Source organism: Danio rerio, chromosome 3 (genome assembly GCF_052040795.2).
Source record: "Danio rerio strain M-AB ecotype USA chromosome 3, GRCz13ab, whole genome shotgun sequence".
Taxonomy (NCBI): domain Eukaryota; kingdom Metazoa; phylum Chordata; class Actinopteri; order Cypriniformes; family Danionidae; genus Danio; species Danio rerio.
Genome location: NC_141023.1, coordinates 8,124,586 through 8,150,200, shown reverse-complemented (window position 1 = coordinate 8,150,200; position 25,615 = coordinate 8,124,586). Strand labels below are relative to the sequence as shown.

General features: G+C 40.3%; 1 protein-coding gene across 17 annotated transcripts in view; it reads left to right on the top strand.

Moving 5' to 3' along the window:
- The window catches only part of rbfox3b (RNA binding fox-1 homolog 3b), a 997,536-nt gene that overhangs the window by 139,720 nt on the left and 832,201 nt on the right, over positions 1 to 25,615 (top strand). The gene's annotated exons all lie outside the window — the stretch shown is intronic.

Here is a 25,615-nt window from a genome sequence, read left to right as displayed (position 1 = left end):
AAAGTGCGGTGGAAATGATGTTAGCCTCAATCTACACTCACCGGCCACTTTATTAGGTACACCTTTCCAACTGCTCATTAACGCACATTTCTAATCAGCCAATCCCATGGCAGCAACTCAATGCCTTTGGGCATCTAGAAATGGTCAAGAAGATCTGCTGCTGTTCAAACCGAGCATCAGAATGGGGCAGAAAGGTGATTTAAGTGACTTTGAATGCAGCATGGTTGTTGGTGCCAGATGGGCTGGTCTGAGTATTTCAGAAAGTGCTGGTCTACTGGGATTTTCACGCACAACCATCTTTAGGGTTTACAGAAAATGGTCAGAAAAAGAGAAAATATCCAGTGAGTGACAATTCTGTGAGCATAAATGCCTTGTTGATGAAAGAGGAGAATGCAGACTGGTTCAAGCCGACAATGGCAACAGTAACTCAAATCAGCACTTGCTACAAACGAGGTCTGCAGAGGAGCATCTCTGAACACACAACACGTCCAACCTTGAGGCGGATGGGCTACAGCAGCAGAAGACCATAATGGGTGCCACTCCGGTCAGCTAAGAACAGGAAACTGAGGCTACAGTTCACACAGGCTCACCAAAACTGAAAACAGACTGGCTTCTTGAACATGAGTTCACTCTACTCAAATGGCATCTACAGTCACCAAATCTTAATCCAATAGAGCATCTTCGGGATGTGGTGGAACAGGAGTTTGGCATCATGGATGTGCAGCCGACAAATCTGCAGCAACTGAGTGATGCCATCATGTCAATATGGAACAAAATCTCTGAGGAATATTTTCAGTACCGTTGCTGAATCTATGCCTCAAAGGATTATGGCAGTTCCGAAGGCAAAAGTGGGTCCAACCCGGTAATAGTAAGGTGTACCTAATAAAGTGGCCAGTGAGTGTATGTTTTCAGTCATAACTAGGGCCAGACGGAATCTGCGGACATTTTTTGCTATTTCTGCGGAGAATTTTGGTAAAAATCTGTGGATTTCTGCGGAATTATTTTGGGAGTATCCAGCGAGTATCATAACTAAAACCTTAATATATTAAATAAAAAAGTAAATTACTGAATAAAAACTGAATAAATTCAGATTTACACATTTACTCAAGTAAATAAACACAATTAATGATGTTCTAAAAATTGGCAGAAATCTGCGGAATTCTGCAGAAAATCTGCAGAAAATCTGTGAAATTCTGCGCGCGCAGATTCCGTGTGGCCTAGTCATTTTTTTTAAATAATATTACTGAACCACTGTGATGACAGACTTTAGCTGAATGATTTTAGAAGGACCAAGACAACATCTCAGCTGTTTTCCAATGTGCTTCCTCTGCTGGTTTGTTCATTATGGCTGACCCATTGCACTCATTTTTATCACTACATGATCTCCTAAAACAATTTTACATGACTTTTCTTCATGTGGATACTGGAATCTATTCTGTAAAAGTGTTTCCGTCATATTTCATGCACATTTTTTTTATCAAATAATACAATTATCCTACTCAGTTGTGCAAATTAGATTGTTGTATGCACATTTTTCAAATTTATGCCCAATTTAACGTTTCCATGAAGCGTTTTTTTAAAAATGAAATGTGCTTACAAACAGGTATGAAAACATAGCCACTGAGCATTACAGATTTATTTAAAGCACAGCACTTTGCTTGCACATGTATTCAAGCTCCTGTCTGTGTACTACTCTAATTACATTCATTCAAACTTCTGTTAAACAAACTTTAAATTTCTCTAGCTTCAACAAGGCATTTACATGACCATGTCTATTGTTTAATGCACTCTAAAATATGAGTGTGAAGTATAAGAGGAGCGTATGAAGTGCTTTCTATTGTCCATACACACACACATATTACTACAGCTGGTCTGCTGGCATTTACAGATGCTGTTTGTGTTCAACTGTATAATGAAGTTGAATAGACTTGTACAGACACACACATCTATAAGCGGTGTTAAACACACGCGAGCAGAGATCAGAGAAAGCACCTGAAGAAAAGCTCTTCTGTAAGCTCTGAGAAAATGACACACACATGCACACTGCACTTGACTGAATAAACGCCTGTGATTGTTCAACGGGTTGATCTACTTACACCAGCATCTTCAATCTCACTTCATTCAGCACTAAACTTCAGCTGATTCCTTCATTCAGTCACTCAAGTGTGTGTGTGTGTGTGTGTGTGTGTGTGTGTGTGTGTGTGTGTGTGCATGCTGAAGTGTTTCACAATTATCCAGTGATTATATCTATAGTGTTCTCTGAGAGAGAGCATTATGATCTGACACGAGTTCCCTCTTATGATCAACAACATGCTCATAAATACAGATTCAGCTAAACCCTGCTGCTGTTGAGAAAACTGAATATATGTGGAGTTTAATGACAGCCCGTATTAAACTATCATTATCAATTTGGTAAATACATGTTTTATATTTTTCTCTCTTAGGTTTTTTAAAATTAGTTTATTCATTTCTGACAGTGCATCCATTGTAGTGGACATCACATTTCAGGTGTTATTTTTTTCCTTCTGGAGAACACCTTAGCAACAGTCTGGCAACTATCCTACACCTAGCGACACTCTGGTAGACAAACGAAACATCATAGCAACTTCCTGTAGAAATTCTTCAGAGTAATCCAAAAAATATTCTGAATGTCATCAAAAACTGCCTCGCAATCTCCCAACAATAATCTGTCAACATACAAAACACCCTACCAATCTGCCCACAACAATCTGGCAGCATACAATACAAGCAAGCAACACTCTGAACATCATAAAAAAAAAACACCATAGCAATCTTCCAAACAACAATCTGGCAGCATAGAACACACAATAGCAGCACCCTAAACATCATAAAAAAAACAGCCTAGCAATCTTCCAAACTACAATCTAACAACAAACAAAACACGCTAGCAACACTCTGAACATCATATAAAATACCCTGGCGATCTTCCAAACAACAATGTAACAACACACAAAACACCATAGCAACACTCCTGATGTCATCAAAAATACCCTATCAATCTCCCCACAAGAATCTAACAAACTACAAAAGACCTTACCAACACCCGAAACACTATTAAAACACCCTAGCAATTTCCCAAACAAGAATCTGACAACCTACAAAACACCCTAGCAACACTGAACATCATCAAAACACCCTAGCAATGTCCCAACAGCAAAATATAACATCCCAGCAACACTCCTAATGTCATCAAAAACACCCTAGCAATCTCCCCACAATAATCTGGCAAACTACAAAACACCCTAGCAACACCCTAAACACTATTAAAACACCCCAGCAATCTCCCAAACAAGAATCTGACAACCTACAAAACACCCTAGCAACACTGAACATCATCAAAACACCCTAGCAATGTTCCAACAGCAAAATATAACATCCCAGCAACACTCCTAATGTCATCAAAAACACCCTAGCAATCTCCCCACAATAATCTGGCAAACTACAAAACACCCTAGCAACACCCTAAACACTATTAAAACACCCCAGCAATCTCCCAAACAAGAATCTGACAACCTACAATACACCCTAGCAACACTGAACATCATCAAAACACCCTAGCAATGTCCCAACATTAATATAACATCCCAGCAACACTCTTAATGTTATCAAAAACTCCCTATCAATCTCCCCACAAGAATCTGGCAACCTACAAAACACCCTAGCAACACTGAACAAAATCAAAACACCCTAGCAATGTCCCAACAGCAATATAACATCCCAGCAACACTCTTAATGTCATCAAAAATACCCTAGCAATCTCCCCATAAGAATCTGACAACCTACAAAACACCCTAGCAACACCCTAAACACTATTAAAACACCCTAGCAATCTCCCAAACAACAATCTAACAACTTACAAAACACCCTAGCAACACTGAACATCATCAAAACACCCTAGCAATGTCCCAACAGTAATATAACAACCCAGCAACACTGTTAATGTTATCAAAAACTCCCTATCAATCTCCCCACAAGAATCTGACAACCTACAAAACACCTTAGCAACACTGAACATGATCAAAACACCCTAGCAATGTCCCAACAGCAATATAACATCCCAGCAACACTCCTAATGTCATCAAAAACACCCTAGCAATCTCCCCATAAGAATCTGACAACCTACAAAACACCCTAGCAACACCCTAAACACTATTAAAGCACCCTAGTTATCTCCCAAACAGCAATCTAACAGCTTACAAAACACCCTAGCAACATTCCTAATGTCATAAAAAACACCCTAGCAATCTCCCAAACAAGAATCTGACAACCTACAATACACCCTAGCAACACTGAACATGATCAAAACACCCTAGCAATGTCCCAACAGCAATATAACATCCCAGCAACACTCCTAATGTCATCAAAAACACCCTAGCAATCTCCCCATAAGAATCTGACAACCTACAAAACACCCTAGCAACACCCTAAACACTATTAAAGCACCCTAGTTATCTCCCAAACAGCAATCTAACAGCTTACAAAACACCCTAGCAACATTCCTAATGTCATAAAAAACACCCTAGCAATCTCCCCACAAGAATCTGATAACCTAGAAAACACCCTAGCAACACCCTAAACACTATCAAAAACACCCCAGCAATCTCCCAAACAAGAATCTGACAACCTACAATACACCCTAGCAACACTGAACATCATCAAAACACCCTAGCAATGTCCCAACAGCAATATAACATCCCAGCAACACTCCTAATGTCATCAAAAACACCCTAGCAATCTCCCCATAAGAATCTGACAACCTACAAAACACCCTAGCAACACCCTAAACACTATTAAAGCACCCTAGTTATCTCCCAAACAGCAATCTAACAGCTTACAAAACACCCTAGCAACATTCCTAATGTCATCAAAAACACCCTAGCAATCTCCCCACAAGAATCTGATAACCTAGAAAACACCCTAGCAACACCCTAAACACTATCAAAAACACCCCAGCAATCTCCCAAACAAGAATCTGACAACCTACAATACACCCTAGCAACACTGAACATCATCAAAACACCCTAGCAATGTCCCAACAGCAAAATATAACATCCCAGCAACACTCCTAATGTCATCAAAAACACCCTAGCAATCTCCCCACAATAATATGGCAAACTACAAAACACCCTAGCAACACCCTAAACACTATTAAAACACCCCAGCAATCTCCCAAACAAGAATCTGACAACCTACAATACACCCTAGCAACACTGAACATCATCAAAGCACCCTAGCAATGTCCCAACAGTAATATAACAACAAACAAAACATCCCAGCGACACTCTGTAAGTCATTAAAAACACCATAGCAATCTTCCAAACAACAATCTAACAACATACAAAACACCCTAGCAACACTAAGTCATCAAAAACATCCTATCATCTCCTAACAACAACCTGACAGCGTACTAAACACACTAGCAACACCCTGAACATAATAAAAATAACACCCTAGAAATCTCCAGCAACAATCTGACAACAACATACAAAACACTCTAGCAACACTCTGAACGTCATCCAAAACAGCCTAGCAACATCCTAACAACAGTCTGACAACCATCCAAAACAACTTGGTGATCAGTCTCAACAACAATCTGACAACAAACAAAACACCATAGAAACACTCTGAAAGTCATCTAAAACAGCCTATTATCTACCAAAAACAAGTTGACACCATCTAAAACACCCTAGCAACCACCTAACAGCAATCTGACAACCGTCCAAAACAGTTTGGTCATAATCAAACAAGTATACAAAACACCATAGCAATCTCTAAAAACACTGAAAATAAAATCTCCCTAGTACCTCACTGATATCTCTCTGGTAATCTTTTAGCAACACTCGGTCGTCCAGAACACCCTAGCAACCCCTTAACCACAATCTGACTACCATGCAAAACAGCTTGGTGACAATCAGACAGTTAATCAAAACACCATAGCAGTCGATAGGCAACACTCTGAAACTCATTAAAAATGCCATATCAACCTAACAACAATCTGATAAAATTCCAAACATCTTTGCAACACCCATGCAGTCATCCAGAACACCTGAACAACCTCCTAACAACAGTCTGACAACATAAAACCCCTTCGCAATATCCTGAAATTTACCACCATAACAACTTTCTTATAACACTCTGAAAGTCATTTAAAACACCCAAGCATACTCCTAACTACAATCTGACAACATACAAACACCCTAGCAAAACTTGGAATGTCATCCAAATCAAACAAGCAACCCCCTAACAACAATCTAACAACCATGCAAAACAACTTGGTTACAATCAGGCAACTATTCAAAACACTGTATCAACATATAAACAACACTCTGAAGCATCCAAAACACCCGAGCATCATCTTAACCACAATCTCACAACATACAAAACACCCTAGCAACACCCTGAAAGTCATCCAAAACACCCTAGCAACATCCTAACAACAATCTGACAACATAACAAAACCCCTTAGCAACACCCCTGAAACTTACCCCAAAACACTTTTGCAACCTCCTAACAGCGACAACATTCAAAACACCCTAGCAACCCCAAAACAACAATCTGACAATCATCCAAAAGAACTTGGTGACAATTAAACAGCTATTCAAAACACTGTAGCAACCAAAAAACAACACTTTGAATTTTGTTCGAAACACCCGAGCAACATCTGAACCAAAATCTGACAACATACAAAACACCCTAGCAAATCTTGGAAAGTCATGCAAAACACGCCAGCAACCCCCTAACAACAATTTAACAACCATGCAAAACAACTTGCTTACAATTAGGCAGCTATTTAAAACACTGTAGCAACCTATAAACAACACTCTGAAACATCCAAATCACCCAAGCAACATCCTAACAACAATCTGACAACATAACAAAATCCCTTAGCAACACCCTGAAATTTACCCCAAAACACTTTCAACCTCCTAACAACAGTCTGATAACATTTAAAACACCCCAGCAACACTCTGAAAGTACAAAACAGCCATGAAAATACCCTAGCAACCCCCTAACAACAATCTAACAACCATCCAAAACAGCTTGGTGACAATCGGACAGCTATCCAAAACACCAGAGCAACCTATAAACAACACTCAGAAAGTCATTCAAAACACCCTAGCAACCCCCTAACAACAATCTGACAACCATCCAAAAGAACTCGGTGACAATTAGACAGGTATCCAAAACACCGTAGCAACCTATAAACAACCCTTTAAAACTGATCCAAAACAACCGAGCAACATCTTAACCACAATCTGACAACATACAAAACACCCTAGCAACACTTGGAAAGTCATGCAAAACACCCTAGCAATCCCCTAACAACAATCTGACAACCATCCAAAACAACTTGGTGACAATCAGACAGGTATCCAAAACACCCTAGCTACCTCTTAACAACAATCTAAAAAAAATAATGCAAAAACCACCTTAGAAACACTCAGGAAACCATTCAAAACACCCTAGAAACCATCTGACAATCATGCATATCTCCTAGCAACACTATTTAAATTTTATTCTGTTTTAAGCTATTTAAAGTCTGATCACTTAAGAGTTTGTTCAGATAGCTGATGTTTTCTGTGTGCAGGCAGAATGACGTGCACTAAAAGCAGTGCTGTTCTGTTTGTCCGCTCAGTCAGTGCTGCTGCTATCTGAGGGCTGTGATCTCATTAAAGCTCTTCAATGCAACGCTTCATCATTTGAACTCTGCGCTTAATCATCTTAAACATTTCATCACGCACAGTAAATGCCCTGCAATTATTCATGACAAAAGCCACTTCTGTTTAATGTATGATGATATATCACACACTTAGCAGCTGCTGTTATACTGTGCTTTTGTGTGTATTTTGTCCATCCATTCGTCTGTTCTTCCAGCTATACCTTTTTCTGTTTATCTGTATATAGTCTGTAGATTTATTGGTTTTTCATCTATCCATTGATCCGTCCATCCATCCATCCATCCATCCGTCCATCCATCCATCCATTGTTCTGTTTATTGGATTACAATCTATATTCATCTGTTATGCATCCATCCATCCATCCATCATTCCATATATCCATAAATACATCCATCCATACATCCACCCATACATACATCCATACATACACACATACATACATACATCCATACATCCATACATACACACATACATACATACATCCATACATACACACATACATGCATGCATACATACATGCATACATACATACATACATACATACATACATCCATACATCCATACATCTATCTGTGTTGTTCTGTTTATCTGCCTACAATCTATAAGTCCATCCATTCATTCATCCATCTATCCTTCTACTTTCCATTTTATCTGTCTGTCTGTTCACGTAATGTTCTATCCATATTTCAATTGATCAACAACTTGTTGTTCTATCCATCTGTCCGTCCGTCAATCCGTCCGTCTGTCTGTGCATCCATTGTTCTGTTTATCTGCCTATAATCTGTCTATCCATCTGTTTTCCATCCATCCATCCATTCATCCATCCTTCCATCCATCCTTCTGTTTATCTGCCTAGAATCTATATCCATCCATCCATTGTTGTTTATCTGCCATCCAAACATCCATCCATCCATCATTCTGTTTATCTGCCTAGAATCTCTATATCCATCCATCCGTTGTTGTTTATCTGCCATCCATCCATCCATCCATCCTTCTGTTTATCTGCCTAAATTTATATCCATCCATCCATCCATCCATCCATCTATCCATCCGTTTATTTCCCTAGAATCTATATATCCATCCATCCCTTGTTGTTTATCTGCCATCCATCCATCCATCCATCCATCCATCCTTCCATCCATCCTTCTGTTTATCTGCCTAGAATCTATATCCATCCATCCGTTGTTGTTTATCTGCCATCCATCCATCCTTCTGTTTATCTGCCTAAATTTATATCCATCCATCCATCCATCCATCCATTTATTTCCCTAGAATCTATATATCCATCCATCCCTTGTTGTTTATCTGCCATCCATCCATCCATCCATACATGCATTCATCCATCGTTCTGTTTATCTGCCTAGAATTTTTATATCCATCCATCCCTTGTTGTTTATCTGCCATCCATCCATCCATCCATCATTTTCTTTACCTGCCTAGAATCTATATATCCCTCCATCCATTGTTGTTTATCATCCATCCAACCATCCTTCCATCCATCCATCCATCCATTCATCATTCTGTTTATCTGCCTAGAATTTATATATCCCTCCATCCGTTGTTGTTTATCATCCATCCAACCATCCATCCATCCATCCTTCCATCCATCCATCTATATATGCATTGTTTCTCTGCCTAGAATCTATATATTTCTCCATCCATTGTTGTTTATCATCCATCCATCCATCCATCCATCCATCCATCCATCCATCCATCCATCCATCCATCCATTCATCATTCTGTTTATCTGCCTAGAATTTATATATCCCTCCATCCGTTGTTGTTTCCATCCATCCATCCATCCATCCATCCATCCATCCATCCATCCATCCATCCATCCATCCATCCATCCATCCATCCATCCATCCATCCATCCATCCATCCATCCATCCATCCATCCATCTGTTGTTGTTGTTTATCTGCCATCCATCCGTCTGTCGTTCTGTTTATCTGCCTACAATCTATAGCTCCATCTGTTTTCCATCCATTCACCCATTCTTCTGTTTATCTGCCTACAATCTACTGTATGTCTCCATCCATCTACTTTCTATTATTTTATCTGTCTGTCTGTTCAAGTAGTGTTCTGTCTACCCATATTTCAACTGATCATCCATTTATTCATTTTTCTGTTCATCCTATATTCTATGTATTCATCTATCCTTCCCTTCATCCATTTTCCATTTTATCTGTCTGTTTGTAATGTTCTATCCATATTTCAATTCATCATCAATTTGCTGTTCCTTCCATCCATCAATCTAGAGCAGGGGTCACCAAACTTGTTCCTGGAGGGCCGGTGTCCTGCAGATTTTAGCTCCAACCCTAATCAAACACACCTGAACAAGCTAATCAAGGTCTTACTAGGTATACTTGAAACATCCAGGCAGGTGTGTTGAGGCAAGTTGGAGCTAAAGCCTGCAGGGACACTGGCCCTCCAGGACCGAGATTGATGACCCCTGATCTAGAGGTCTGCATTCTCGTACCATGGAAGCCAGCCAGATTTCTTGCGGCACGGGAATAAATTTCCGAGTAAAACGCGGTAGCGGTCGGTAACACTGGTGTAATTTGAACGAGAGTGGGCGGGCTAACAACGTAGCAATCTGGAGTCCTGACATTTTTTCGGAACAGGATATCTGTGTTTTCCTCATTCTTTTTGAGCGCCAGTGCTCATGCATAACCGTCCTCAGAGCGGGCTTTACCATAGCTGAGCAAACTGAAGATGTGCTGTCCTTGAAGGACGTTTAGCTTACATTAGAAAACTATCAATTTACTGTTAGGAAACCCCCATTCGGGAGTCTTTCATGCGTTATAGACTCAAATGGAAAAAAAAAAAATTAAATTAAATTTGCGTGATGTGATAATACCTAAGTTTTACCCTTTAGCAGACAAAGTGGTCACGCAACACATGCGCCACCGGCACCACACTACGCAGCGTCATGCAATTCTAAACATAAGCTGCCTCTCAAATGGCACATTATACACTATGCACTCATGCACTATGCACTTACACACTCAATAGCATAGTACATGCATGTAGTGTCGTCCCAAATGGAGCTATCAAATAATACCTGCCTTGACCATAACTGCATTCACCATCGGAAGGCGCTACAATCCCTCTCGTAGGAGAAATGTGCTTTCACAATGCAAAATAAATAGTTATCCAACATGTGCGTCCGATAGCTTCGGCCCTTTTACTACTTGAGCACAGCCATATCACTCTGCAGCCCAAGACCGGTTACTCACTGAAGCTAAGCAGGGCTGAGCCTGGTCAGTACCTGGATGGGAGACCACTAGGGAACACTAGGTTGCTGTTGGAAGTGGTGTTAGTGAGGCCAGCAGGGGGCGCTCAACCTGTGGTCTGTGTGAGTCCTAATGCTCCAGTAAAAGTGAAGGGGACACTACACTGTCAGTGGGCGCCGTCTTTCGGATGAGACGTTAAACCAATGTCCTGACTCTCTGTGGTCATTAAAAATCCCATGGCACTTCTTGTGAAAAGAACAGGGGTGTAACCCCGGTGTCCTGGCCAAACTCCCTCTATCGGCCCTTATGATCATGGCCTCCCAATCATCCCCTTCCACCGAATTGGCTCTATCATTGTCTCTCCACTCAACCAATAGCTGATGTGTGGTGATGTGTGGTTGTCCTGTGGCTGCCGTCACATCATCCAAGTGGATGCTGCACACTGGTGGTGACGTGGAGAGACCCCCCCCCCCCATCATGATTGTGAAGCGCTTTGGGTGTATGGCCATACACAATAAATGCGCTATATAAATACACATTACATTACATTACATTACAAAGCTGCTGTCATTAAGTGCGTGAAGTGTCCATCATTACACTCTTCATTTTACCGGCTGAATAAGTGCATCATCCTGGTATTTAAAGTGTGCTTATTATTTTTAAAGTTTTCAGTGTGGATGCACTACTTACACTATTTATACTACAAAATGGCGTAGACTAGTGCATAAGTATGCGATTTGGGATGCAGCTATAGATTTCTATCAGGTTATGCACACTGATGCTGCAAGTCGGCAGCTGTACGTGCAGCCGTTCTGTGACTCGGGACATTGCTCATATTTCTGCTGCACCACAGAGCACCATCTGAATAATTGAATTTTTAATAGTATGCGAATATACACATTCTGCGAATGTTACTGCCAACTGTCATATGAACGGCACTGAGCGGCTCATTCAGTGTGCCACTAGTTTCAGAAGATTGAAACATCAGGTTTAATGCGGCACTCATGTCTCATCACATCTCATTCTTGCACAACCTAAAGCAGGAATCACGAAACTTGTTCCTGGAGGGCCGGTGTCCTGCAGATTTTAGCTCCAACCCTAATCAAACACACCTGAACGAGCTAATAAAGGTCTTACTAGGTATACTTGAAACATCCAGGCAGGTGTGTTGAAGCAAGTTGGAGCTAAACCCTGCAGAGCACCGGACCTCCAAGAAGTTTGGTGACCCCTGTTTTATCGGTTATATCTCTGTTTTGGTAGTGCACAGTTTAATTGTGAGACTTTGGAAACCAGATCTAAATTTAGCAGGAACAATCGGGACAGGAAGAACATTATTCCAAGTGGGCACACGGTAAACAAAGACCGAATTTACAGGGGGAGCGGTCAGGTGTGGAATAAAACCTGGCGGGACTTAAAAAAAAATCAGTCCCATGCAGACCTTTTCATCCATCAGTCTGTCCTGTCCATCCTGACTGACCTGCCTTCAATCTATATATCCATCCATCCTTCCACTTTCCTTTTTTTTCTGTCTGTCTAGTGTTCTTTCTATCCATACTTTAATTGCTCATTAATTTGATCCATCCATCCATTTTCCATTCGTCTGTCCGTTTGTTGTACAATGTATAAAGCTTAAGCAATCATATTCAATACATTTTATTAATGACATGAATCTTTTGTAGACTCATGTTTTGTAGATCAGTCAAGCAGGTTCAGTCCTCGACGGATGCTGTTGATCTGAAATCATCGTTCCAAATATCTGTTGATTTATCAGACTGTCACTAATGCATTGGCGAGCGCAGTGTGTGTTGCGTTGTAAATCCTCAGCTTTGATGGCATATGCAGCAGTCGGAGCGACATGACAGTGTGAGCGAGCAGGAAGCAGCAGGATTATACATGTAGATCATCACGGTAATCACAGCAGAACAGCCTCATCCTGACCTGCTGTCATTATTTATCTCCAGCGACACGATTTCACACCCGCGCTGCTTTTATTCTCCTGCCTGAGCAAACCAATGCATGTGTGCCTAATTGGAAATGAGCGACCGTGGCTTGGTTTCGTCTTCTTGAGCTCCCTTACAGCTGTTCTTGTTTTTTGAGTTTGTTTGTTGGTTTAGGTGTGAGTTCATTTGAAGTTCATTGGAATTACATTTGTGGAAATTTGCATCTCTAACTAATTTTAAGCTTAGTCTTGAGGAAATGTCCTCAAGCCGGGATTCAAACTCGGGACATCCTGACGTGCTACTGCACCTTATGTCGACACGCTAACCACTAGGTTATTGCGGCAACAGTCTAGGTTAGTTATTAACAGTAGATGGTGCTCTAGGTTAGTTTTTAATAGTAGACGGCGCTCTAGGTTAGTTCATAGGCTAGTTTTTAACAGCAGACAGTGCTCTAGGCTAGTTTTTAACAGTAGACTGCACTCTAGATTAGTTCATAGGCTAGTTTTTAACAGCAGATTGTGCTCTAGGCTAGTTTTTAACAGTAGACAGCGCTCTAGCTTTGTTCATAGGCTAGTTTTGAACAGCAAACAGTGCTCTAGGCTAGTTTTTAAGAGTAGACAGTGCTCTAGGTTAGTTTATAGGCTAGTTTTTTAACAGTACATTGTGCTCTAGGCTAGTTTTTAACAGTCGATGGCACTCTAGGTTAGTTTTGTATTCTAATTTTTAACAGTAGACAGTGCTCTAGGTTAGTTTGTAGTCTAGTTTTTAACAGCAGATTGTGCTCTAGGCTAGTTTTTAACAATAGATGACACTCTAGGTTTGTTTATAGTCTAGTTTTTAACTGTAGATAGTGCTCTAGGCTAGTTTTTAACAGTAGATGGCGCTCCTGGTAAGTTTATAGACTAATTTTTAACCGCAGAATGTGCTTTAGGCTAGTTTTTAACAGTAGACTGCACTCTAGGTTAGTTTATAGGCTAGTTTTTAACAGCAGATGGTGCTCTAAGTTAGTTTTTAAAAGTAGACGGCGCTCTAGGTTAATTTATAGTCTATTTTTAACAGCAGATGGTGCTCTAAGTTAGTTTTTAAAAGTAGACGGCGCTCTAGGTTAATTTATAGTCTATTTTTAACAGCAGATAGTGCTCTAGGTTAGTTTTTAAAAGTAGACGGCGCTCTAGGTTAATTTATAGTCTATTTTTAACAGCAGATGGTGCTCTAGGTTGGTTTTAAAAAGTAGATGGCGCTCTAGATTAATTTATAGTCTATTTTTAACAGCAGATGGCGCTCTAGGTTAGTTCATAGGCTAGTTTTTAACAGCAGATTGTGCTCTTGGCTAATATTTAACAGTAGACAGTGCTCTAGGTTAGTTTGTAGTCTAGTTTTTAACAGCAGATTGTGCTCTAGGCTAGTTTTTAACAATAGATGACACTCTAGGTTCGTTTATAGTCTAGTTTTTAACTGTAGATAGTGCTCTAGGCTAGTTTTTAAGAGTAGATGGCGCTCCTGGTAAGTTTATAGACTAATTTTTAACTGCAGAATGTGCTTTAGGCAGGTTTTTACAGTATACTACGCTCTAGGTTAGTTTTTAAATGTAGACGGCACTCTAGATTAGTTTATAGGCTAGTTTTTAACAGCAGATGGTGCTCTAGGTTGGTTTTAAAAAGTAGATGGCGCTCTAGGTTAGTTTATAGGCTAGTTTTTAACAGTAGATGGCGCTCCTGGTAAGTTTATAGACTAATTTTTAACCGCAGAATGTGCTTTAGGCTAGTTTTTAACAGTAGACGGCACTCTAGGTTAGTTTATAGGCTAGTTTTTAACAGCAGATGGTGCTCTAAGTTAGTTTTTAAAAGTAGACGGCGCTCTAGGTTAATTTATAGTCTATTTTTAACAGCAGATAGTGCTCTAGGTTAGTTTTTAAAAGTAGACGGCGCTCTAGGTTAATTTATAGTCTATTTTTAACAGCAGATGGTGCTCTAGGTTGGTTTTAAAAAGTAGATGGCGCTCTAGATTAATTTATAGTCTATTTTTAACAGCAGATGGCGCTCTAGGTTAGTTCATAGGCTAGTTTTTAACAGCAGATTGTGCTCTTGGCTAATATTTAACAGTAGACAGTGCTCTAGGTTAGTTTGTAGTCTAGTTTTTAACAGCAGATTGTGCTCTAGGCTAGTTTTTAACAATAGATGACACTCTAGGTTCGTTTATAGTCTAGTTTTTAACTGTAGATAGTGCTCTAGGCTAGTTTTTAAGAGTAGATGGCGCTCCTGGTAAGTTTATAGACTAATTTTTAACTGCTGAATGTGCTTTAGGCAGGTTTTTACAGTATACTATGCTCTAGGTTAGTTTTTAAATGTAGACGGCACTCTAGATTAGTTTATAGGCTAGTTTTTAACAGCAGATGGTGCTCTAGGTTGGTTTTAAAAAGTAGATGGCGCTCTAGGTTAGTTTATAGGCTAGTTTTTAACAGCAGATGGTGCTCTAGGTTAGTTTTTAAAAGTAGACGGCGCTCTAGGTTAATTTATAGTCTATTTTTAACAGCAGATGTTGCTCTAGGTTGGTTTTAAAAAGTAGACGGCGCTCTAGGTTAATTTATGGTCTATTTTTAACAGCAGATGGCGCTCTAGGTTAGTTCATTGGCTAGTTTTTAACAGCAGATTGTGCTCTTGGCTAATTTTTTACAGTAGACTGCGCTCTAGGTTAGTTTATAGGCTAGTTTTTAACCACAGATTGTGCTTTAGGCTAGTTTTTAACAGCAGATTGTGTTTTTGGCTAGTTTTTAACAGTAGACAGCGCTCTAGGTTAGTTTATAGGCTAGTTTTTAACCGCAGTTTGATCTTTAGGCTAGTTTTTAACAGCAGATTGTGTTTTTAGCTAGTTTTTAGCAGTATACTGCGCTCTATGTTAGTTTATATTTAGCAATATTCAGCAACAATATTTCATTGAATATTCAGCAACAATATTTCATTGAGTGTGGAGTTGGACCCCCTAATTCTACCCCTTGGGGCCCCAAAAGTGTGTGGGCCCTTAGAATCATATCCTAACTCCCCACCCCTAAGTGGCACCCATGTATTGTTAAAAGTAGTAAATAGGATTTCTCACGTTGATATTACAGGCTTTGACTACAGAAGTTAGTGTTAAAATTATGGACTTTATGACCACTTTTCATTAATGTATATAGATTGTTTGATTGATTGATTGTTCTCTGCCCGTAATATCGATAAGGGAAATATCAATCCATCTAACCTCCAGTCAGTGTAGGTGACTAGAGCTCAATGGTATTTTGTGTTGATTTTAAGTGACCAGGGGCCATTTAACTGTCAAGCAAATGTCATCCACCAGTAAAGTCACATCACACATCGTGTGCTGTGGACTGACTTTGGCGTGACCTGGAAAAATCACCATCATTATGAGCCAGAGGAAGTTTTAACAGTCTGTCCTTCCAGAGCGCAGGGTCCCAGAAGGGAGTCTGATCTCAGACCCTCGTCATCCTGTCTGGATAATGGCAGCGTTTAGGTCACCTTGGTGTCCGGGAGCTGCTCCACGGACCGCAGACAGACAGATTAGCTTCTCTCCATATGGATTCATGCGTTTACAGATGAACACATTGCACATCAACTACACTCCTCATTGCTGAGCAAATACAAAGTTTCATTTCATATCTGGTTTGTCTTATTTCCCCAAGGGAATGCTTTCGTGATGTGGCTCCTTATGAAATAAATAATTGATATGGTTTCTTTTCCAGTACAAAGTATTGCTTTTTTTTTTTTAACTGGCTCCTCCAAAACAATCAGTGTGCATACTGAACGCATGAGCCAATTTCCCCTCATTAAATAATCTCTCCAGCCATCCTCTCTAATGAATAGCAGATGTGCTCTGATCTCTCTGGAGGGATTTGGACGGAGCGCCAGTCATCAGGAGACACCGAGCTGCCAAAACCAAACGCCAGTGACCAACTCACTGAAACTCACTCAAACATTTCTATCTGCCTGGCCATCCACCTGTCTAGCTGTCTCAGAAATCTTCATACATCAAGTCTTTTTGTCCGTTTTAAAACTTTCACACGATTCAGCATCCAACAATTTGGCATCGATTATTTTCCCAATCAAACAAAAATAAATGCTTTTCTTTTAATTCTGCATCTTGACAAAGATATTTGAGCTGCAATTCTGAATCGTTTGCTACCTCGAGTTCAGGTGTTTTTGTTATTGCGACATTGTGGATCGTGATTGGTTAGTTATGATGGTTTCTGTTGTTCTTATGGTGATGCAGTGGATGGTGATGGTGTTGGTTATGGTGACTCACATGATTGTGTGGATAGTATTGAGGTTGGATTTGTTATGGTGTAAATCAGTGGTCCTCAACCAATGGGTCACAGATGGTACTGGTCCGTGGATCAATTGGTACCAGGCTGCACAAGAAATCATGAGTTATTTCAGTTTTATTTATCGAAGTCTGAAAGATCTTTTATTTTGAAAAATGACCGTATTCTCTCACTTACTTCTTGGACACTTGAGCGACCAAATTTAACCCACAAGCAGCAAAATGGGTAAGGAAAAGACGTCTTTGGGAAGTTTCTTTGCTAAGGGGAAAAGGCCCAGTCAAGGACTTGTTAACTCCCTACCAAAAAAAACAGCTTAAACCAGCCTAGGCTGGTTAGCTGGTTTTAGCTGGTCGACCAGGCTGGTTTTAGAGAGGTTTTGGCCACTTCCAGGCATGTTTCCAGCCATTTCCAGCCTGGTCTTAGCTGGTCAGGCTGGGAGATGACCAGCTTGACCAGCCTAGCCAGGATGAGAGCCCAGCCAAAACCAGTTATGTCCAGCTTAAACCAGACTGGTCAAGCTGGTTTTAGCTGGATTAACCTGGTCGTTTTCCAACCAGACCAGCTAAAACCAGGCTGGAAATGGCTGGAAACCAGCCTGAAAATGGCCAAAACCCCTCTAAAACCAGGCTGGTCAACCAGCTAAAACCAGCCAACCAGCCTAGGCTGGTTTAAGCTGGATTTTTCTGCAGGGCTGCCAATACGCAACCCATTTGTCAACAAATCAGATGAATCCAGCATGTCTGTGCAGGAAGATCATCAACTGCTGGAGGTTGCAAATGACAGTGGCCTTTAAGGGGCAGTTCGAATATTGCGTCTTTTCTAGAGTTCACGCAAGTTCGTTATTACCAATAATATATCTCACAAGGCTCGTATCTCACAAAGCTTTTATACTTGACGCATTCACGCAGGCTTGACGTGTTAGTAGTTGAATTACACACGCGCACTGCGAGTCACATGACAAGAATTGACCAGTCAGCTTCAGCTTGTATGGAATGTACACATTTCGGTAGACTAATTACCTCAGACAAACAGAATACCCAAACACTGCAGTGATTTGTAATTTTCCTCCAAAAATAAAACTTATTTAATAGTAACATCAATGTTGGTTGTAACCTAGCAACCGACGAATCATATTTGTGATGATATTTGAGATGGTTATGGTGACCACAGTTCAAGGTGATGTTGTTATGGTGACCCATCACACCAGGGGTCACCAAACTTGTTCCTGGAGGGCCGGTGTCCTGCAGATTTTAGCTCCAACCCTAATCAAACACACCTGAACAAGCTAATCAAGAGCCGCTTTTCCACTATCGTGCTGAATCGTTCTTTAAACAGAACTGTTCCATTCCGTGCCAAACCGGGCCAGACAGCACGGATACGGTTTCATTTTCCACTGTCGTGCTGCGACAAAGCTCTTTAAAACATTACACAAAACGCATCAGTAGTTGCCTTGGTAACGCAGTGTAAACGGCTCCCTTTGTTCAATTAAAGTTAAATAAGAGCCGAAACTATTTATTTATTTTTTTCATAAAAGCAAAAGCAACCATGTGACTAAACACTGTTATGCCGCTCTATCATATAGGGGTGCTAAATATAGGTACATGTGCACCCTTATTTATTCATATGTTGCGCAGCTCTGGCTAAATTTTATTTAGAGGGAAAATTACCAAAATGTAACGTGATGATTGAAAATAATTGGAGGGGAAATAAATAATATTTAAAATCTCTGAACATAACAGAAAAATAAACAATGATAAGACAACAATAATAATGCATTTGCATTATAGTGGCAGAAATATAATTTTGGACAGGCCTTGTCAAAGGTGAGCGGGCACTTTCACTAATAAAAACACAGCACTTAAATTATTTAATTTTAAACAATTATTTAAATTACACTGCGTTTTTATATAAAAAGTTGATAATGATATAAAATATACTACATTTTGATGGTAAAATGAAACCAATTAAGCGATGGCTGTTATTTGTTTTACTATTCAAACATTAAATAACGAATGCAGCAAGTGAAAAAAAAACGAATATGAAAATATATCGCAGGATTTAAAGCATATAAAGCACTATTATATTTAGCAAAATAATGCTCTATTATCTTTTTATTTTGATCATTTTATTTTTATTATTATAATTATTTTTGTGTTCATAATTAACTAACAAGCTGTAGGTGAATTATTGCTAGACGTTTTAGAAAATATTTGCGTAGCTATATTAAAGATCACCACAAAAAAAAAAGCACAGAAACATGTTACATGCCTCATTAATGTCATATAACTTATGTATAATTGAATCATATAATTGCCTATAGCTGAAATGATAAAAATTGCTCATATTATTTTTATAAAACATTTGTGAAAACGTATTGATATTTTTTGAGTAAAAGCAATACTGACATTTAAGAATCCATATTTATTTAATTCATTCATTCTTTTGACTTGTTTATTAGTGCATATGCTATAATATAAATCATACAACAGTACCTTGGACAGTTACAGTGCCGCTCCGTAAAGCTTTCAAGCAAAGTCTTTTGGACGGCCGACATTACAACACGAACATGCCGTCCTTCAGGTGGTCTCGCCGGTATTAACAAGCTGTCCTGGCTTTGAATTAAAAAGTGCAATTATTTCCTCGTTGTTAAAAGAGTCTGCAAGTTCGTGTTCCATGGATATAGTGATGTTGTTGTGGAATTTGGACATCGACGATGCAAAGCGTGACTTTATTCGCTTTATTCGATGCGCAGCAGGAAAAAAAAGTCAGCAGCGCAAGTCGCTGGTATGTCTCTCCCGGATCAGAGCGAGTTTTGTGCTGTGGAATACAGCGCTGTGTGCAATAAACTCACATTCAGGCAAGCGATGTAGGTCTGTATTCAAGTCAATAAAATAATAACTTTAATGAATAAAATATCTTCGTAAGAATGTGATGAGTTATTCACTTCTCTTCCAGAGACTGCTCTATGGTTTTAAAATCCTTTTTAAATATCGTTTAGACCTGGATCATTATTTTATATTAAATGTACTGTAGTTTATTGAGGATGTCTGATAACTAGCGCGCTTCTGCTGAGCCAGCTGTGGTAGCTTAGCAACCGAGTCGCGACGTCAACACAGAATCTGTCAGCACAGTTCAGCACGGTTGTCTAACCGTGCCGAAAATTCCGGGCCAAGAACGGTTTGTAATCGTGCCGCGCCGTTCCAGGCTCAGTGGAGAAACAACCGTAACCGTACCGAAGTGTTCTTAGAACGGTTTGGCACGATAGTGGAAAAGCAGCTAAGGTCTTACTAGGTATACTTGAAACATCCAGGCAGGTGTGTTGAGGCAAGTAAGAGCTAAACCCTGCAGGGACACCGGCCCTCCTGGACCGAGATTGGTGACCCCTGCATCACACAGTTGTGCTGGTTGCTATGGCGATTGTGTTTGAGATTGTTATGGTGACCACAGTTAATGGTGTTGTTTTTATGGTGACCTGTTGCAGGATTGTGCTGGTTGCTATGGTGATTGTGTTTGAGATTGTTAAGGTGACCACAGTTGATGTTGATGTTGTTATGGTGACACATTACACAGTTGTGCTGGTTGCTATGGTGATTGTGTTTGAGATTATGGTGACCACAGTTGATGGTGTTGTTTTTAAGGGTATCTATCACAGGATTGTGCTGGTTGCTATGGCGATTGTGTTTGCGATTGTTATGGTGATGTTGTTATGGTGACCCATCACACAGTTGTGCTGGTTGCTATGGTGATTGTGTTTGAGATTATGGTGACCACAGTTGATGGTGTTGTTTTTAAAGGGCCATGAAACCCCCTCGTTTCAGCAGGGTGTTTTCACACCTCTACTTTCGAAAAAGTCAGAAAAGTGGGCGTGTCCAGCTCTGTTTAGGGGGGAGTGTCGGAGGAACTAAAGTGGGATGGTGTGGGAGTGTCTATTTGTGCACGCGCGAGTTTCAGAGTCAAAATACACACCCACACAGACAGGAGAAAGCGATGGTGTTTAACCTACATGGACATCTGTAGTCGAATTATTTGCTGAATTAATAAATGTTGGACTTTAACTGCAGTTTGGCTCTTTCATTCAGGGAATTCATTCATGCCCCTCGCGACAAACGAGGTATTTGATTCGAGGATCTGCTCTAAGCGTGTATTTTTCATGCAATGTTTGCACGGCGAATGAGAGAAAAAAAAACCTCCGCATTTTCCGGAAACTTAGATGCACACGGCAGGTAGCGTCAGAAAGCCGCGTGTGTTATTCCGGTCACTAAATGCGGTGCTAACATTTCTGCACTCAGTGCTATAGTTAACTTAATTCGATACGAACAAACTGAATAAACAAAGAGCACTGGTCGCTCACTTACCAAATCTGTAGAGACAGGGCAATCACCAGCAACTAGAGCCGCGTCATTATGAAGAGAATACTACAAGCAAATCCAGATTTCAGCGTTTGCAGATGAGAACAGCTCTCAGGTAAACAATAATCCTCCTTAGACACGTAAGTTATTGTTGTCGAGCGTCGCGTACACTGTTAATCCACACGTGATCCAGATAAGTTCTCACAGAGAGAAAATGAAAACGAAACTTAACGGCAGCAAACTATAAAAGCAACACTTCACGCTTGTTTTGCCAACACAACGTGGCGTCTTTGTGGTGTAAACACGGTGACACAAATGAATATTAATGAAGTTGTACAATAGAGCGCGCTGATTGGTTTGAACCAAGCCTTACTCATGCATTAATGTATCACACTGTAAGACGTAATAAGACTCACTCAGGCACAGACGCCCAGTCTGCACGCTGGAATACACGCTATTATGTCATGACCGTGACGCAGCTTCAAAAATTCGTTTCAAACAGGAAGTACGAATTTGCTTGAAATAACGCAAATACAACCAATTTACACTTTTTAGTGAAATATAGGTGTCCTAATAGTGTTTTTAGCAGTGTGGGACACATATACGACTGTCAAAAGCTCAAAAAATGTATTTTGGTGTTTCGTGACCCTTTAAGGGTATCTATCACAGGATTGTGCTGGTTGCTATGGCGATTGTGTTTGCGATTGTTATGGTGATGTTGTTATGGTGACCCATCACACAGTTGTTCTGGTTGCTATGGTGATTGTGTTTAAGATTGTTATGGTGACCACAGTTGATGGTGATGTTGTGATGGTAACCCATCACACAGTTGTGCTGGTTGCTATGGTGATTATGTTTTTAGGTTGTTATGGTGACCACAGTTGATGGTGTTGTTTTTAAGGGTATCTATCACAGGATTGTGCTGGTTGCTATGGCGATTGTATTTGAGATTGTTATGGTGATGTTGTTATGGTGACCCATCACACAGTTGTGCTGGTTGCTATGGTGATTGTGTTTAAGATTGTTATGGTGACAACAGTTGATGGTGTTGTTTTTATGGTGACCTGTCGCAGGATTGTGCTGGTTGCTATGGTGATTTTGTTTGAGATTGTTATGGTAACCACAGTTAATGGTGTTGTTTTTATGGTGACCTGTCGCAGGATTGTGCTGGTTGCTATGGTGATTGTGTTTGAGATTGTTTTGGTGACCACAGTTGATGGTGATGTTGTTATGGTGACCCATCACACAGTTGTGCAGGTTGCAATGGTGATTGTGTTTGAGATTGTTATGGTGACCACAGTCGATGGTGTTGTTTTTATGGTGACATGTCGCAGGATTATGCTGGTTACTATGGTGATTGTGTTTGAGATTGTTATGGTGACCACAGTTGATGGGGGGTATTGTTATTGTGACACATCACCTGAGGTGTTGGTTGCTATGATTGAGGTTGTTACGGTTACAGTAGTTGATGGTTTGCTGGTCATTATGGTGATTGTTATTAATTATGACCGTAGTGGATGATGGTGTTGTTGGCTGTTACCATGACAACAGTGAATGATATTTGTTTGTTATGGGCGTGTCTGGTTTTTATAGTAGTGGAAACAGTAATGGATGGTGTTATTATTGGTGATAGTAGTGGATGGCGTTGCTATGGTGGTTGTGTCTTGATTTTATGATGATAGTTGTGGATAGTGTTGCTGGTTGCTGTGGTTATTGTCTGTAGCTGCTGTGATGACATATTGTGAATGTCTGTACTCACTATGACATTAGTAACAGTGTTGTTCTTTTCTATGATGATTGTGTTTATAGCTACGCAGACAGTAGTGAATGATGCTAGTCGCTATGATGATTGTGTCTATAGATTTTATGAGGACAGTTGTGGATCGTGTTGGTGGTTGCTGTGGTGATTATGTCTGTAGCTGTTGTGATGACAGTTTAGATGGTGTCGTTGGTTACTGGTGAATGTCTGTACTCGCTATGACATTAGTGGACAGTGCTGTTAATTTCTATGATGATTGTGTTTATAGTCACACTGACAGTAGTTAATGGTGTTGGTCGCTGAGGTGATTGTCTCTGTAATAGTAAGTGGATGGTGTTGGTGGTTGCCATGGTGACTTATGATCACAGTGGTGGATGCTGTTGCTGTAGTAACCGTGTCTGGTTATACATATAGTCATTTAGTAGACACTTTAGTTCAACATGACTGAAGACACCACAGTCGATAGTGCTGTTGGTTGTTATGGTGAGACAGTAGTGAATAGAAACGGTGTAGTCAGCAGTGAATCCTGCCTGTGGAGTTTCCCCCAGTGTGTGCGAGTGTGTGGTGTCCCGTGCAGTGTGATGAAGTCATTAAGAAGTCATTAGGAAGCCATTAAGATTCATTAAGAGAACGAGGTGGCGGTGCAGTACAGCATCACTGTGTTCCCAGCATGGCGGAGAGACTGTTAATCACATACTTTATTACTGGACTCTGAGATACAGAGTAAATATTACTCCAGTGAGATCAATGAGAGGCCATCTTAATGAAACACATGCCTGTGTGTGTGTGTGTGTGTGTGTGTGTGTGTGTGTAGAGAGAGAGATAATAATAAGACATGCACAATCACTGTCATTGTCTCTACAGTAATAAAGACGAGTGTTCGTTTGTGCTCTCATTCTGTCAAACCATTCGTTTGAGTTTATTACTTGGAGAGAGAGACGCTTCCTATCACACTCTGACTGTCTCTGTGTCTGTGTGTGTGCGTTTAAAGATGGTCTTAACTCTTTTGTTGCATTATAAATGTCTTTACTGTGACGTTTGATCAGCTTATGGCATCTTTCCTGAAATAAAGGACTTTATTTCATCATCATTTCGTCTTCTGAAGTGAGTTTGACCAGTATCAGAGTGTTGCGGTTTTTGGGATTGCAGTGGAGTGACTCTTTCCGATGGCATTATGGGTTTCGGGTTGACCTCACTCTGACACGCTGAGAGCGAAATCGCTTCAGTCCCGTCGGGTCCGTACATGAGCTCTGTACCCGAGAGACTTGAGCACTTTAAATTCTCCTCATCCTGACCTCAGCGCGACCTGTGAGCCTGAAGAGCTGAAGAGTCTCAGAGTGAGCTGAGGAACAGGTGCGAGAGGAGGTCAGGGGTCAGCTCGATACTGCCGAGGGCAGCAGGTGTCATCATGATCTGAGTGCTGCAAGTGTTCAGGTGTGTATGTGGGCGTTAGTTTACATATGTCTCCTGAGTGAGTGTGGGAGGGAAAGCTAATTTTCTGTCTCTCTCTTTTTTTTGGATGTGGATTGAAGGGATAGTTCATCCAAAAATTACAATTCCGTCATCATTTACTTAGCTTTCACTTGAAAAGTGGAAACATTTCTGAAGAAGATATGTTGAAGAGTGTTGGAAACCAGTAGCCCATGACTTCCATAGTTTTTTTCCCCTCCTTTCTGTTATTGATGCAAGTGTTTGAGGTTGTCATAGTAACAATGGTTGATGTTGTACAGAATCTGGTGGTTACTATAGTGATTGTGTTTGAGATTGTTATAGCAAGCACAGTTGATGGTGATGTTGTTATGGTGACCCAACACAAGATTGTGTTGGTAGCTATGGTGATTGTGTTTGAGATTGTTTTAGCTACTGCAGTTGATTGTGATTTTGTTTCAATGACCTATCACAACATTGTGTTGGTTGCTATGGTTATTGTGTTTGGAATTGTTATGGTGATCGCCGTTGATGGTAATGTTGTTATGGTGACATCACATCGTTGTGTCGGTTGCAATGGTGATTTTGTTTGAGATTGTTATAATGACTGTTGTTGATGTTGTTATGGTTACCCATCTCAATATTGAGTTGGTTGCCATGGTCATTGTGTTTGAGATTCTCATGGTGACCACAGTTGATGGTATTGTTGTTATGGCAACATCACATCATTGTGTTGGTTGCTATGGTGATTTTGTTTAAGAGTGTTTTGGTTACTGTAGTTGGAGATTTTGTTTTGGTGACTTATCACATGATTGTGTTGGTTGCTATGGTGATTGTGTGTGAGATCATAGTGGTAACTATGTTTTGGATTGTCATGGTGACCACAG